The sequence below is a fragment of the Ciconia boyciana genome, chromosome 3 (genome assembly GCF_034638445.1).
Source record: "Ciconia boyciana chromosome 3, ASM3463844v1, whole genome shotgun sequence".
In the NCBI taxonomy this organism is placed as follows: Eukaryota; Metazoa; Chordata; class Aves; order Ciconiiformes; family Ciconiidae; genus Ciconia; species Ciconia boyciana.
The window spans coordinates 116983001-116999111 of record NC_132936.1 but is presented as its reverse complement, the minus strand read 5'-3'; the positions used below and the strand labels follow the sequence as shown (position 1 = coordinate 116999111).

Sequence of the window (16111 nt, the reverse complement as noted above, 5' to 3'; positions counted from 1 at the left end):
CGCAATGAAAAGGGAGCATCTGTGCAAATATGAATCATTTTGGGGTCCAGGTGCCCAAGGGTCCCCATGTGTATATGCACAGACTAGCACCCCTTTCCCCAGCCCATGTTCATCATTGCCTCCCAGGCAGGATCAGGACCAGGACCCTCCATAGCCTACCTGCAGGCAGTGCTATGCTCTACCGGACTCTCTAAGACCCTATGTAACCACCTCTGCACCATCGAGCCACGTGGGGGAAAGGGAGACTAGCGCCCAGAAGGCGCCTGACTGTCCTTTCCATGTAGCAGGGTCGCTTAGCCAAATTTCACTCTCTCTGAGCTGGGGGACTAGGAGAAACCTCATCAAAGTCCTTTGTGGAGACTGCACCTCTGTAGTGACCTGCCATTCTCATCTTTCAAGTTGAGCTGAGGAGCAAAGACTATATGGTCCTCATGGAATTACGAAACTCTCACATTTCTCATGGTTAAAATTAATCTGGAAAGAAACCTGCAAAGGAGCATGAGCTGGGACTTCTGAGTACTTCCCCCAGCTTTGACACTGCTTCACTAGGAGACCGCGGGCAGATCTCTGCATTTAAGCACTTTGTGTGTAACATGGGGATAATCACCTGTACCGATCTTGCAAGGGTGCTAAAACTTAATTCTTTGATGTTTGTAAAGGGTTTTGTAATCTCTGATGCAAGATGCTGTACACTCGGGGAAGCTATCTTATTAACTTAAACCACAGGATCCCTAGTTGCAGAGAAGCAATTTCCAGCACCAGAAGCTGGAAAGACACCAGAAAAAATATTGTTTTTTTCTAAAAGAAAGCTTTCAAATTCTGGATGGGAGCATTTGAAATGCTTGCACGTACGTGCCTGCCACGCGCACGTTCACATGCCAACGCCACAGTAGTGTGCAAGCCCAGATCTGCATGGAGAACCACCTCCTCACCCGGCTATGACCCTGCTGCATGCAAGGGAAGGTCACCAGCCTTCTCCAAACTGTTTGATTCCCCTCACTGTGGCCTGTGGACTTGCTGCATCCACACAAGGGAAGGTAAAGGAGATGAACAGGGAAGTGGGTCAGCTTAGGGTGGAGCTGGTGGACCCACACAGTAAGAAAAAGTTACGCCATTTGGTGTGCTCTTCTTTCTGATGTAAGACATGACCCCATATCCACTTATCACCCTGGGAAGCTCCTGTTTGATGAAACTGTTCCTTGGAAGGGTGCTTTTAGGGTACACAATTTGCTAGCGGCGAGATGGGAAGGGCAGAGCATCCTAAAGTGGGGATGGCTCTGCAGCTTTTTTCCAAGCAGAAGCAGCAGGATCCAGCTCCTGGACGATGAAGGAAGAAATTTGTCACGTAGAAATGCTCTCCCCCAAGACCTCCAACTTCTGGTTTTGTGTGGAAAATATTACGCCACAGCATTTACAATAATATTCAGCAGTTCCACACTCCCCCAAAGAGGATTAAAACTTATAAGTACACTTTGCTGTTAAGTTACTGATCAAAGGCATTGCTGTATTGGTCCATCTAACAGGGTCTGCTTTTAGAAGTAGATGATAATCAATATTAGCAACCTTTTGTTGAAATGCACCAAGTAGCCGAAATTTATTTGGGGGAGAGAGAAAGAAAAATGGGATAGATTGCCTTTTTTATCCTTGCAAAATGACCAGTCTATTCTGTGACACATGAGATTGCCAGACTGCCGGTGAAAAAAAGTTCTCACAACCAGACATATGTAGCCATAGTAACATTTTAATGAATTTATGACACTAAATTTGCTGGTTTTGGGGTGGTCTGGGATCTCTGGCTAAATGATGCCATTATAAATGCAAGCTCTTGCTGCATTTCATTTTGCAAGCCTTGAGCAAGAAACGAGAGACAGAAATGTTTCAAAGGAGTTTGACTCAACAGCAGATCTGAACTTGAATCTCATGCCATGCAATCTCAGGGTAAGAACATAAACTTAAGATATAAACTTCCTTCTGTTAATGCATTTCTCCTAAATAAAGTTAGTTGCAACATGTAACAAGAAAAGATCTAGGTAAAGCTTGGAGCTGTCGAGTCAGATCTGAACAGGTGCCTATTTTGGTATTTCCACGCTGACACTGAAGCACACGCAATATCCATAGAATAGCCTGGTTTAAAAGTGATTTAACAAAGTCTTGATTGTTTTTACAGAATTTTTAATCTGTTTTTGTATTCACTTTGGAGCCATGTGATGCCCTGACACGGGTCATGTGATATCGGCTGTGATAGGCACAAATCCCCGGGCAGCAACAAAAGAAGAAAGAGTAAAAAAGAAAAAGCTGAGAAAAAGCTTGCAATTTGGAAAAAGGCCAATTGTACGCCGGCGAAGGCCTTTTTGATCAGTGAAATGACACATGTGTGCAATATTAATAGCAGTCGATGCTGATATTTTATTTGTTGACCGTCAGCTTTTAAATTCTTGCGCATGGAGTTGAAACAGATTCTTCCCAGGCAAGCAAAATAAAGATGAACTCCCATAAATAAGAAATTTAAATAACTCTTTTCAGCAAATACACTACCATTGGAGCATTACTTCATTTTTTTTTCCTTGGTGGAAGGATGCATGCGAAACACTTTCAACAAAGAAAAACTGAGTGTTATTACTGCAGTGATATTTCAAGCTAAATTCACATTTACAATTTCTAAATAATAAATTTTAAAAAAGTCTTTCTTCAACACAATTCACAGTTTCACTCTGTAAAACCCTGCTGCTGCTGCGGTTGTTTTTGTTTCTGCTTTCCAAGTGTAAAGCAAGTATTTAATTGACTTGCTACAAATGCTTGAAAATTAAAATTGGGAAAATATCTGTGTTGTTCTTGGGGAAAAAAAATACTGTACAGATTATTTAAATGAAGCGAAAAACATGTTTGAGAACAAATCGATCCCACGCATGCAAACCCCTTATCTGAGCCAGTACAAGATGATGAAAATCTATAAATAGCCCACAGATCTTAAACTTAAATTTTTTTCCATAATACATGCATTACGCTATTGTTTTCAATAAAAAACAACAACAACAACAACAAAACCCTTTTAAAGCTAGTAAGTTGGACCATTACAAATTAATCCTGACTTTAATAACTGGTTAAAGACCCCTTCAGCTTTATAAGTAACAAAAAATATTAAAGCCTGTGATCACAGCGAGCTTTTCTCATTTCTCCTCTAACCATTTGTTATTTAATCCAATACTAGTAATCCAATTTGTCCATCAGACTTTTAAAGGGCAGAATGCAACTTCCCCAGCTTAGACACTTTTCAAAGTACAATATATTTTTCAAATGAATGCTGGATGTTTCATTTTTTCCCCAACTGTTCCTAGCTCTAATGTATGAGGAAAAAAAGAACAAGATGAACATTGTTCGTTCTGATTAAGTAAGAGCTCATTAAAGAGCTGTCAGTGCCGTACTTTGAATATGCATGAAGCATATAATCAGATCTAGTACCGTCACTAGAGGAGAATACGGTAAGTACAAAGGATTGATTTAATTACTTAGAGTGGGCTGTGGTGGTAAAGCAGTCTTGTTAGCGCAAAAAGAAAAGGAGGTTGTATTCTGGCACGGTTAGGGGAAAAAGGCAGTTTTAGCTTCTGCCACAATACCTAATCTCAGGATAAAGCACTTTACATTGTAGCTTAAAATGAAGACTGTCAGTTTTCTAAAAAGACCAGAATTCATCTTATCTTGTTTAACCTCACCTGGTTAACTATCTAGCAGAACGTATTTATTCTCTTTAACATGTAATTATGCTTATACCTTTTTATCCTATAGTTCAATAATGACTTCTGAAAACAGTCTTCAAGTAAGAGTGCGTAGTGCTGCAAACATCATATGTATGCAAAATTCTCGGTAAGAGATTTGAAAAATGCAGAACCAGAAACTAAGACGAAACAGTAAGTACACGTGCCTTTATGTAAAAAGACAATACAGCTTTTAACGTCAGACTTTATTATTAGATAGGTTCTGAGGAGGATTCTGGCAAGGTTCCCCCCCCCCCCCGCTTTCTTTTTAATTTTTTTTTTCTTTTTTTTTTTTAAATCAATACATTCTTGTTTTATTCTTCCTCTAGGAATCCAGGGGAATTCTCTCACAGCAACTCTCAGTGCCATTTTCTGATTTCATTGTTTGGCTTGAGTGGTGAAGGATGCGTGCTCTATTCTTCTCTTCACTTGACATCTACCAGAACCCTCCTCAATGATTAGGAATGAGCCCAACACCAAGCCTGGAATAGCACAAGACACTAAATTCTGCCCTCAGATACAAGAAACTCCTACTGACTTCTGAGCTGTGATTCTGCACTGTAATAGCTCCTGTGCAGGATTCAATCAAGGCTGCAGCATAAAGTTTGGTGATTTTGTCCCTTACTGGGACAAATTTTAATGATAGCCAAAATAATGACAGCCAGAATTCTAATGATAGCAAAAAAACCCTCAAAACCCCACCCCAAACCCCTTTCTTTTCTCCTCTGGTTCATCACACATATTCAAATATAATTTTCCTGACTGTTATTTAAAACCAACTTGAGCCAATTTTCATCTACAATGCTCAAGAATTACAAGCCTGTTTATATGACACCATTTTTGAGAACAATAAAAGCGACTAGCTTATTTTAATGTCTTACAGCTTCCGGGCACTCTTTTAAAAATACCTTTTCCTTCACATTCTTTGGGATTTACAAATGGATTTTTATTTACACTGTAAGCTAATTATTCATTAAATATTTAAATAAGAAGCATCTTGACAAATGTCTCTTCTGAATCAATTTGAAAAAACAATTTCTATTTTTTTTTCCTTTCCTGCTAAAAATACTTCCAAACCCACCCCTTATGCTCAGCCAGCTATCAGTATGTATATGTGCTATTAGACCCATTATTTTTAAGCCGTTTGGGCAGCTCGTCATTAGATAAACCCAATATGGATTAACATAGTAAAACTGTACATTGCTAAGAAAACAGAGAAGAAAGTGCTATGAAACACTGTGAATACCACTTAAAAGGAAGAAAAAGCAGCAACATGCAGGGACAAGATCAGTTTACAGTGTAAATGGATGAACACAGTAACTCCTCTACACTTTATACCATCGTAAATCTGTCAAGATAAGCCAATAGATTAAAATTTTTTTAAAAATCCTTAAATGTAAATGTATTTAGCTGTTGTGCAAAAATGAATTACAACCTGCAGAAGATAAATAATAAAGGGTTTCTATCAGCATCCCAAACCAGCCCATTCAATCTGGCAAGAAATAACAGGTTTACAGAAATAACTTCGTATACCATCTTAAGCAGTAATTGTTTTTAAATTTTATTTGCACTGCGTATAGTGTGTGTGCCATGGTGTCATGGTTAAACACAGAAAACTCCCCATGTCTCCGCATTTACCTCAACAGAACTACATGAAAAACAACCTACTTAAGACAGAGCCCATTCTTCACCCATTTGCTGATGTTTACACACAGTTTTAAAATAGAATAGAAGAAGCTTTCTTCACTCAACACACTTGGGTGAAGAGGCCAGCAAGAGAATACCAGTGCATGTGAACTAGAGCGGGACGAATAATGACAAAAACTGGCCAACTTCGCTCTGCTACTCTTTCTGGGCTATTTGTTAGTTGACAGAAGCTAGACGACCACCGAGAGCCATCCAAATGCCAGCGAATTCCACAAATTTAACGGGAAGGTCTTTTGAAAACTTACCCCGCCACCTTTATTTGCCTGCTGAAAAAAAAAGTTGCATTCCCCCAGTCACGGGGACGAGCTTTTATGAGTTTCTGTATTAGGAGCAAGTGGACAGATTGGCTTGTTTACCTGAAGGAGAACATGAATAGCAAATAAAGAATAGTTCTAGGATGTGTCTCATCTTGTCTCGTAAGAACCTGAGGAAATTCACTGAAATTGAAGGTGGTGTGTTTAAAACCGATAAAAAGAATGATCTTTCCTCAAAGCCTCATCATTTACCAGTAGAACTCGTCGCCACGAGGCAATGTTGAAACTAGGAGCTCAGCAAGAATTAAAACCAGGTTGAACGTTGAATATGGAAAGGCAAAGCTGTAGTGATAAATATTCAAACAAACAAACAAAAAACCACGTGAGTTAAGAATTGGATCCTCCTGCCTTAGGACATGAGCTAACCTTTAATTTTTAGAGGTTAAATGAAATGTTCTCTGGGGCCAGCTTAGCCTATAACCAGCCCCTGCGGAGTTTCTTGCTCCTGCCTGGGTTCAACCTGTACCTGTCTCTCTACGGGACAGTGTTCTGGACCAGACCGTGGGGCTGATCCGCTGTGGCAATTACAACTTTACTGAAAGGAAACACGGGAAGGGATGAGAAACAACGCCGGGTGTTTTGGCTGACCAACTTCACACCCCTAACAAAGGCAGATGGAAGGTCTTGAACCCTTCGAAGTCAACAGCAGACTTCCCACTGACTTTAACAGTCTTCTCATCTTGCTCACTGTGAACAGCTTATGCACAGACGAGCTCTTGTTTTTAATGCGAGTTACTGAATTTAACAAATACTTAAGCAGAAAAGCCTCTATTCACAACAGATATTCTTTGTAAAGGAGAGTTACACGAGACCTACCACAAGATGCGTCTGACACAACTGAAAGCTATGGTGAAGACTTTTAAACAACTGGTGATCCACAATTTTTCACTGAGTGAAACTGAGGCATCCCAAAAGAGACCTATTTTCTGAAAAATCAACCTCCTCTGCTTTCAGAGGATGACCTTTGGTGGAAAAGCTCAGAATTCTGGTTAAAATAATTCTTCAAAGTTTCCAGTGTCAAAACGGAGCCTGCAGTAGGCACCCCACAGCATGAATGGATGGGCTGCTCCACCTTGAGCTTCAAACCTCCCGTTTCAGATTACCATGCCCAGCTTTCCTCCAGAATACTTCTTCCTTTCACTGAACGGGGACCTCCTTGATTATTAAAAATCACTGAAAATGAACATGTATAGCCACCAAGAGATAGACAGGCTGGGACAGTTGTTTAGATGACAGAAGATGCAGAAGAACTAGTTAGCAGATGAAGCCCTAGCACAATTTTCTGAGTCTGAACTGGATGGGAAAATGCCTAAGGAACATTAGAAAGGCAAATTCATGGCCACTAACTTGCTGTCTGAGAGCAGTTGAGAAGGAGACATTGATGTCCACACAATGGAGTCTCATAAAGGTAGGTAACGACTGCCAAGAATCTGCCAGGCAGAGTTACATTGCAGTGCACTGTCTGACTCTATTTCAGCCCCCAAAAGTACTGTAACCCTAATGAAATGGAGCCGTGGCCAAGGGAATGCCTTTATCACAAGCACACATCAAATTAGCTTAATATCAAGCAGGAAACTTGTAATTTCTTTGGTTTCTGAAGCATAATAAATCAGAGAGGCTAATTAAGATTTTTAGAGCTGCATAAACAGAAGGTCAGGGTTCTGACCACATCTCAGCGCGTGTGAGGATTTATTCTACCTGGAGTGGAACTGTCTCACAGTAAGACAAATATCTGTGGCCTGCAGTCTTGGCAACCTCAAATTATCACAGGACCAAAACTTCCACAAAAGACAAATTGCCTGAAAGACTGCTGATTTTCTCTACACAATAAGTCAACACAGTGGCCACCAGAAAATAACAAAAAATCAACAGAAACAGAATGCTTGGGCTTGATAAAGATTATGAATGTATTTTAAATGTGGGACCATCAATCCAGACCAAGAAAACACATAGTTTGTGGCCCAAAATTCAGACAAGAAGAGGTGAGATTCAACTGAAACATCTGGAGACATTCCTGTTAAGAAAGTGATGCTTCCTGCCTTGAGGACAGTGCCTGCAAAGATCCTAGCACTGAGCAGAACAAATGCTTGCCCTTTATCACCCTCTGGTACTCTTTGCACCCAAATTTTCTCATGTAGCACAACTTCAGAAGCAGCATGGGCTTGGGAAAAGTATACATCAGACCTTTGCTTGCAGCACAGGAAACACGCACCATTAACTGATACACTCGAACCGCTGAAGCTACGGAAAAAACAGTAGTTCACGCTTGGAAATCCACCAAGAAGGGGATGATGGTCTGGCAGATGAACTATTTCGCTTGCAGGTTGACAAGTAGAGTTGGATGCTTTGTTACGAGTGACAGTAATTCCTCTGTGGCTCATAACTACTGTATAGACCAGTTGCCTGTTTACTTGGCAAGGGATGGCTGGGTAAGATTCCAAAGTGAGAGGCCAGTTAACCTTAAAGTCGTTGGATTGTGCTCTACTAGGCAGCATATTATCCAATTTTTACCAAATGTTGCCTTACTTCCTTCAGAACATATTATCCTGGAGCTGGGAAGGGGCAGTGGGCAGTATAAAATGACTTGTTTAATGGACAGGGCTGAATTTAACACAAGCAACTGCCTGAAGTGAGATGATGGATGGCATCGAATGTGACCTTGTACCAGTGTTAATGAAGACACTTGCTCTTGTTGGGAGTTGGCAGGTTTGTACTTCTGGGATCCAAAGCTTCCCAGTGCTAAATGGGCAAGTTCAGCTAGGTTGAGGTGTCCTAGGGCCCCACAGTTTCCAGTTTTGACAGAAAAGGTGGTTTTGGTGGTAAACAGGAGAAAACCAAGGAAAAATAACAGGGCTTTCTGCAGACTGCAGTGGCATCATAGGCCAGGAGTCCCAGGGTGACCAAAGTGCCTTTCTCCTCACCTTCTCTTTACAGGCAGGCACTGATTGCAGAGAAAGCTAACTTCCAGGCATAAAGCCAAAGACCATGCCTACCACATGAAAGAGCATTTATACTGTAATACCACAAAGAAAGATGGAAATCAGTTAAAAGAAGCAAGTGTCTGTTGGGTCTTGCAAGACTTTTGGAAGGCTCGCAAGTCTATTCATAGTGCCTAGGGCTCTCCCAGAGTAGCCTCCTGCTATGCTGGCAGCGCTGCGCTCAGGCTCTCTTCTTCAAGCTGGCTTCAAGCACTTTGTTGACAGGTTCTTTTAAGGCAATGACAAGGCCACAAGCCAGGGAAGTGCAAGGAGAGGAGGCAGACTTATCGTTCAGTCCTTCCAGCCAACGGCAATACTGTGTTACTTTGAGAAAAAAATAAATATGGTCATTGCTGCTGAGCTGCTTTAATGATTTAATGAACTTGGCCTGGGAAGGCTGAACACGCACGCTGCCCGTGTCTGGTCTTGGAAAGGTCTCCTCCTGGGAACGTCTGCCTACTAATGCACAGGTCTAAGACTGAAGAGATGTGGTGAATTAGAGAGGCAGAACTGCAAACTCCAGGGTTTGGCATGGTGTGTTCCTTCTGTGGGAGCTTCTCAGCTGTAGAAATACTGGGTATTTGGAAAAGTATGGCCAGATGATCTTCCTTTACCAAAAAATCACTTCACAGGAACTGCTAGTGGGAAGAGATGGAGACTGGAGAGGAAGGAATTTGCCAGTAAGAGACTGTGGAGGCAACATGACAGAAGGGAAACTGGAGAAAGGTTGACAAGCCTCAAGAACTCAGGAAGTTCTCAGTCGCTCAAAATGCATAATTCTGGCAACTACAAAACCAATACTTGTGCAGAAATTTGTGTATGAAAGGGACAGATCCGGACCCTGAAGAGTCACATCAGAAAAACAGCTTACTAGCATGCCAGTTTATTTACATTAACAGATTTTAATGAATGGCTTTGCACTGCATGGATTCAGTACTAGCAAGCATTTCTACAGAGCTCTGTGGGCTTCAGGTCAGTCAAGTCACACTTGGATGCAATGCAGAAGCACAGTTACCATATTGTAAACGAGACCTCGATCATAATGTTGTTGCACTTCTTTCACCCAGGCTTTTGGTAGTTGCCAAAACTCCCATTACCATAACCCTGGCAGCAAGTTAACATTCCTGAACACTGCAGAGAGAAGCATCTTATCAAGTGCTTTATAATATTGCTCTGTTTCAAAAAAAAGCAGTAACTACCAATGCACAGTTTTGTGAGCTGTTATCATGTTACAACAAAAATCACTGAGTCTTGTGCTCGTGTCAAAAACCTTTTCTTCTGTCCAACACAAATTGCTGTTAGTAATATCCTTCTAGCCTCCTAATCATTAGGTATTTCCAATAGGGAATGCTCACAAACTAGAACCAGCAAAAACCCAAACCAGTGTCACATATGTTTCATTCACATATTCAGAATTTTTTGAAACACTTTCACTCACTTTTTATGCTAAATGGTAAAGATGTTGTTTTCAGCAATACTTTTAAATTTTCTGTCTTGCCAGAACTGCTGCTGTTATACTGTCCTTTCTCTTGCTGTTCTTCAGCATGTGCATCTTTGTCTTTCACAATATGGTTGGACAACTCTCTACCACCTTGTGGTTTGGCAAGTTTTCAGTTCACCTGAGATTAAATACGCTGAGCTAAGCAAAACAATGGTGTATATGGAAAGCAAGGCTGGCAAACAGCTATAAAACTTACGGTGTTATTAATTCTTTCTGATTTAGGTAAGATATGAAAATATGAAAAGACCATGATGATTTCCCTATTTAGCTACAACTTTCTCCTTACACATATGCATTGATATTTTTCGTACTGTTTGCTTGCGAGCCTGAAGATGGTAACAAAAACAATTTTTAAATGGAGTTCATCTCTCAGGCAAAACTGAACTTTCATCATTTTCCTCCCCAAGCCCTGACACTGGTGAATACAAATCTGCATTTACTTTTGAGAATTCCAAGGAGAATTGTGAATTCAATTGTTTTTAAAAGACAAAACTTGGCTTAGGGAGTAGGATGCCTCCTCCTAGCTTACCCCTCCCTCCCTCAGTGCAAATTTGTGTTACAGACTGGACAACTCCAGTAAGAAGCATTCAAGACTGTATAATACAGACTGGTAAATACAGCTCAATAATCAGGTTTGTGAAGGTGCAGAGCATATAAGGGATTTATTTTTGATAGTGAATCTACACACATACACATCATCAAGCCCCCATTGAGAAGCATACCACTCCAAGTGATTAATACAGCTCAAGGGGGCAGATAAGAGATCAGTGACAAAAAATCACCTGATAAAAAAAAATAAAAAGTGTTGCATTAAAAGGGCTTTTACTTTGCATGCCAAACAATACCGAGAAACCTGTATTTTAGCACTTGTACTCAACAAGCACTCCAAAGTATGCCGGGATGAGAACAGAAACCCATCCTTTCTAATAATCTTGTGACAAAAGCTAAAAGACATCATCCTATTAACTAGTGATCTCAACTGCTAATGCAGAGTACTTCCTGGTGCCTTTTATGTAGAATGCCGCTATTAAAAAACCACTAAACATTCACTGTGAACAACACAGAATCATTCATCTTTTATCAGCATCTCTTGTTAGAGGAGTATGAGAGGGGCTGAAGGTGTCATTGATATTATAGAGTGGAAATTAATCAGAAATTTTTCTCATATTTTCCTCATCACACTCATTTACTTTTGTACAAATTTCCCCCTGCTAAAAAGTTCATACCCAGCCCCCTGTTGTACGCTTTTAAGTTGAGAATATTCAACGAGTGCGTCAACTGAAAGGCACCAGGTCCTAACACAAAAAGCATTCGAAATTCTCATTTAGTTGTCTTTATTTTGCTAGCGCCATGTGGTCCTTGAAGATGTAGAAAACACGGGAAGCCGAGTAAAGATCAGAGCAAGCTCATTAGCATTCTGACAAAATTGGAGTGGTGGAGATGTATAGTTTGCCTAGTTTGTCGTTTTGAAAGCTACCGGTGGTAAGCTTTCTATTTCATTGTGCTTTTGTCTTTTTTGGGGGTTTTCAACGCAGCAGGGTGGTTGTTAGCCTAGGTTTTCACAGTGCATTGTGGGAACCTTGCCTGCACATTCAGCCTATATAGTATCATTCGAGTTCAAGTCAAAAAGTTTTTTTTTTTTTCCTATTTATTTCATAATCACCTATGCTAATGCATAATTGTTGTCTGGCTGTCAAAACCCATCCTGCCCGACACCTGGTTTATAAAGTTTTAAAAAAAAGAACAAAATCCCCTAAATAAAATGCACTCTGAGCTGTATTTAAAAATAAAACCTTTTAAACATGTTGCTAGTTTTCTTCAAAAGACAAGATAAGAAGAAATTAATTTAAATTCCAATGTTTACAATAAACTAGAAATGAATTTGAGACAGATCCAGTTGATTAGAATTCAAAAGAGACTCTTTCACCGTATAAGATCCCCAATTCTATTTCAGAGCCTCTTGAAGGAAAGATGGGTTTATACTCCAGAATTATGTAAATAATGAATTACCTCTTAGAAGACCTAAAGAAGTTATTACTCTGGTCATTTGATTTTTTTTTTTTTAAAACATAAGTCTCACTTTGAAGGCTAAAAGGGCTACATTAATGCTGCTATTCGACATGAACGTTTCCAAGTTGCAATGAAATGGATAAAGGTCTTTTTGGATGAATTTATCTGCTAAATCCTTGTGGTTGCCCTCCTATCTCGGATGATGACCCAAAAGAATGTCAACAGCTCATTTCCCAGAGAGCTGGAAAGAGTCACTACGCTAGCCATAATCTGCACGTTCTCAAAGAACCATTTCAAACATTACATTTCACAAGCTATTTAAAGAGATTTTTTTTTTTTCTGCTCTCATCTCCACTATCCTACCAGTACTTTGGACATCAGTACTTCGGAAATGAGGGCTTTAACAAAGTTGAAACGTGACTTTTTACGTATTGTGTTGGTGGGTCGTGCATATGTGCACACGTGTACACGCACCGTGCAACATGTGAGTGCCCACAGATTCCCACACGCTTCAAATTCACATCGCTAAATTCTAGTTGCACTATGGCAGGGACAAGTAAATGCTAAGAATCCAAATATGTTAAGTCACTCCTAATTTACTCATTGGATTTTTTTAATATAATGTGTGTCAGGCTGCCAAAATTGCAGATATCCCTTTAGGAGGAAAGGATAAAACCCTGCTTGAAAGGAGTTACAATGGTCTAGATTTGGATACAGTAAATTTTACAACGGAGTGGGGATTAAAGATTTATTTACTTAGCAAGGGGAAAGGATAAACAAATATTAAGAGAAAGAGACGCTTTATACAAAACCTTCAAAATTCTTTATTTTTGTCATGTGCTTGGATAGCATCATTATGTTTGTCAGAACAGCCTTAGAGCTGCAGCCAGCCTCTGCTGATCAAGAAAGCAAATGGTCAGGGCAAAGAAGGAACACTGATCTTTAAAAACAAGAAAAAAGTACAAGCAGGTAAGAGACTGAAGACAGAAAGCTCTGAGATACCCCCATAGCCACGTGGACTGACAGATCTAAATTTTTCCATCATATTTAAAACCCAGTTTCATTCCATGCCTCTGTGAAATACATGACGTTTCATCACAGGAGATGGTGCAACATTTAAGCTATACATGAAGAACTATATTCCCTCCCCAACTGACCCCCCCCGCCCTGAGAATTATTGCCCTGAGCAGGTGTTATTTTAAGCTTAACAAAAGGCAAAATTTTGCCAGCTCCGAGGTGGCACCTTTATTTCAAATCTGCTTTTAATCACTCAGTTCCTTTTCACTCAGGTTCTAACTCCCAGCAGAGGCAAATAACCTGAAGACTGTTATCTGCCTGACAGTAAAGGCGACTGAATTATTTTCTATACTTTGCAATGTGCTTATAGCTGCAAAATTATTTATCTCCTTCACTGCATTCTACTATGAAAGTTTCCTCCAGAAGAATCGCCGGGACCAGCCATATCAAATTAGAGGGCAGTCAGGAGTGTCTAAGTCCAGCTTTAAAACAAATATCATAACAATTACTTAGCCATATGGAAAATAGGGTATGCCTTTCCTGAAAGCTTTTATACATTTTCTATCTCAAATTTCAACTTCATTAGAAGCTATTTCTAACTAGCAAGCTGCAAGATTGCTAAATATCTAACTGTTAACTCACCATGAAGAAACAAACTCTTTTGAATGGCAGAACTTTTCCAAGACGCAAATGAACAATAATCTAATTTTGAGAGTAAATTAACTGAAGGATTCATTTTAATATATTTCAAAGTCTCCGAAATTAAGTGGCAGTTGCAACCTATGCAATACACACACATACATGTGCCCACACTCACGTACACATACTAACACAGCACCCCCGCTACACCCAACTCCCATCTTCAGAATTCACATTGTACTTGTGTTTAGGTTCCTATGACTTAAAGGCCAGATGTTTCACAAATGACCAACAATTGGAGGTTAGAATAAATTAATGACTGATTTCTGAGCTTTGATGGAATTAAGCATACTTCTTTTCTCAATGTGCCATGTGAATGTTCGCCCGTTAAACTTTTTTTTTTTTTTTTTTTTTTGACAAGTGAGGCCACCCGGCAGAAAACAACTGATGCAAAACCCAGGAGTAATCCCTCTGTTTAGTTCAACACTGTGGTTAGCCTTAACACTGCCTCTATTATCCAATGGATTTAGAGAAACTTTCATTTATTTGTTGGCCTCAGTCTTCCAACTTTGTTGCCTTCTTTAAAGGACCCAAGACCCATTCCTATGTAAATACATTTGCATAGGGCCACAATGAAACTTTCTGGGACTTGGATTAAACTTGCAGAACGAGATAGCTGCGCTGCGCATATTTGTGATCTTCACGTAAGTACTTTCACAAATACATATGAGTAAAATGAAGCTGATGTCAACTCTCACTACAGGAACGCCTGGAGTTTAAAAGAAACGCTCTGTCGCAAACTACGTACCAAAGCCCTGAACTCTGAAACAACTGACAGACACAGCACCCAAATGTGAAATTACAATATATATAATGAACAAAAAGTCCTTTTCATTTAGGAGCTCTTAAGATCAGCACTTTATTTGCTGCAAAATGTCATCCTCTCTCCTAACCTGTTCCTGTTGTGGCAGGACAACAGGTTCCCTGTTGTAAAAGTGATGATTCATAGCTACTTGGTTTTTCACTTGTTTTTTTTTCTTGCTGCCTCTGTTTATAAAGAGTACCTAGGGTATAATGTATTATTATATACTGTACACAATACAGCCTTCTTGCAGCCAATTCAAATATAAAGCTTTGCATCCAGCAAGTCTATTAGGAAACAGCACCGGGATTAATCCCTGCAATTACAACCCTCAAAAAATGCAGGTGGACACTCAGTGCAATTTCACCATTCCCACATACAAAATGCCAATACCTTAAAGGTTTATGTTCTATGAGACAGGCACAATGGACCTAAAGCATATTCTAAGGACTGGTTTTGTAATTTCACTGGCACCGAGGACTGTGGGCCAGGAATTGCAACTGAATATATTCTTTTGGTATGTATTTAAGGAGATAACACCTTCTTCCAGAGGCTCAACCAACACAGATATCTAATTCCTTGTTTTGCAGTACAGTCTGTTTTAATCTAGTTTAAAAAGCTTTGTATACATAACTAAAAAAAATCATATTATAGCATTATTCCAGTCCACTACTACAATGATTAAAAAAATGAAGCCAAATACATCAAACAATCACATACAAAAATACACTAGCCACTAGAAAATGACTTGCATAACTGGAAGCATGTTAATGAAGACACTGGCACAAATCATAAACCAATTCTGATTTACACTTTATTCTCCTTATTCCTGACTGTAGGGTGAGTCTCTGCTGCCCCTTTTAAATACCATACACAAACCCAATTTCTCTCGTTGGACTAAGCACATCAATACAAAAGCAAATGAACTACCAAAGTGCCCTAATTAACAATTTTGCAAGTGAATGCAGACATCAGTGCCACACTGCAGCCATTAAAGTCTATTCCTTGCCATATCTGTTTCTGTTAACATTTCAATAGACCAATTAAATGACCTTTCCCCCCCTCAAACTCAATTAAGCTATTTGAACATCAATTGATAACTTACCATGTATTTATGCAAAATGTGCAAGCAAGAGATTCATTTTTTCAATCCTAATGATGTTTTGAAGAAGAGAAAACTATCTTAACTATCCTGTCCTGGTATTCCATGGAGAGGGGGCCAGGGATGGGATTGCCTCCCAGGGGACCCTGGTGGGCACGGTGGCATTGTGGCAGGCGGTTTGGAGAAAGCAGGTGTGAGGCAGATATTCTTCTTCCATGCCATTTGGTCC

The 16111-nt window shown here is 39.9% G+C and overlaps 1 protein-coding gene across 13 annotated transcripts in view; it reads right to left on the bottom strand.

The window, feature by feature from the left end:
• The window catches only part of EHBP1 (EH domain binding protein 1), a 228162-nt gene that overhangs the window by 9574 nt on the left and 202477 nt on the right, over positions 1-16111 (bottom strand). The window lies entirely within an intron of this gene.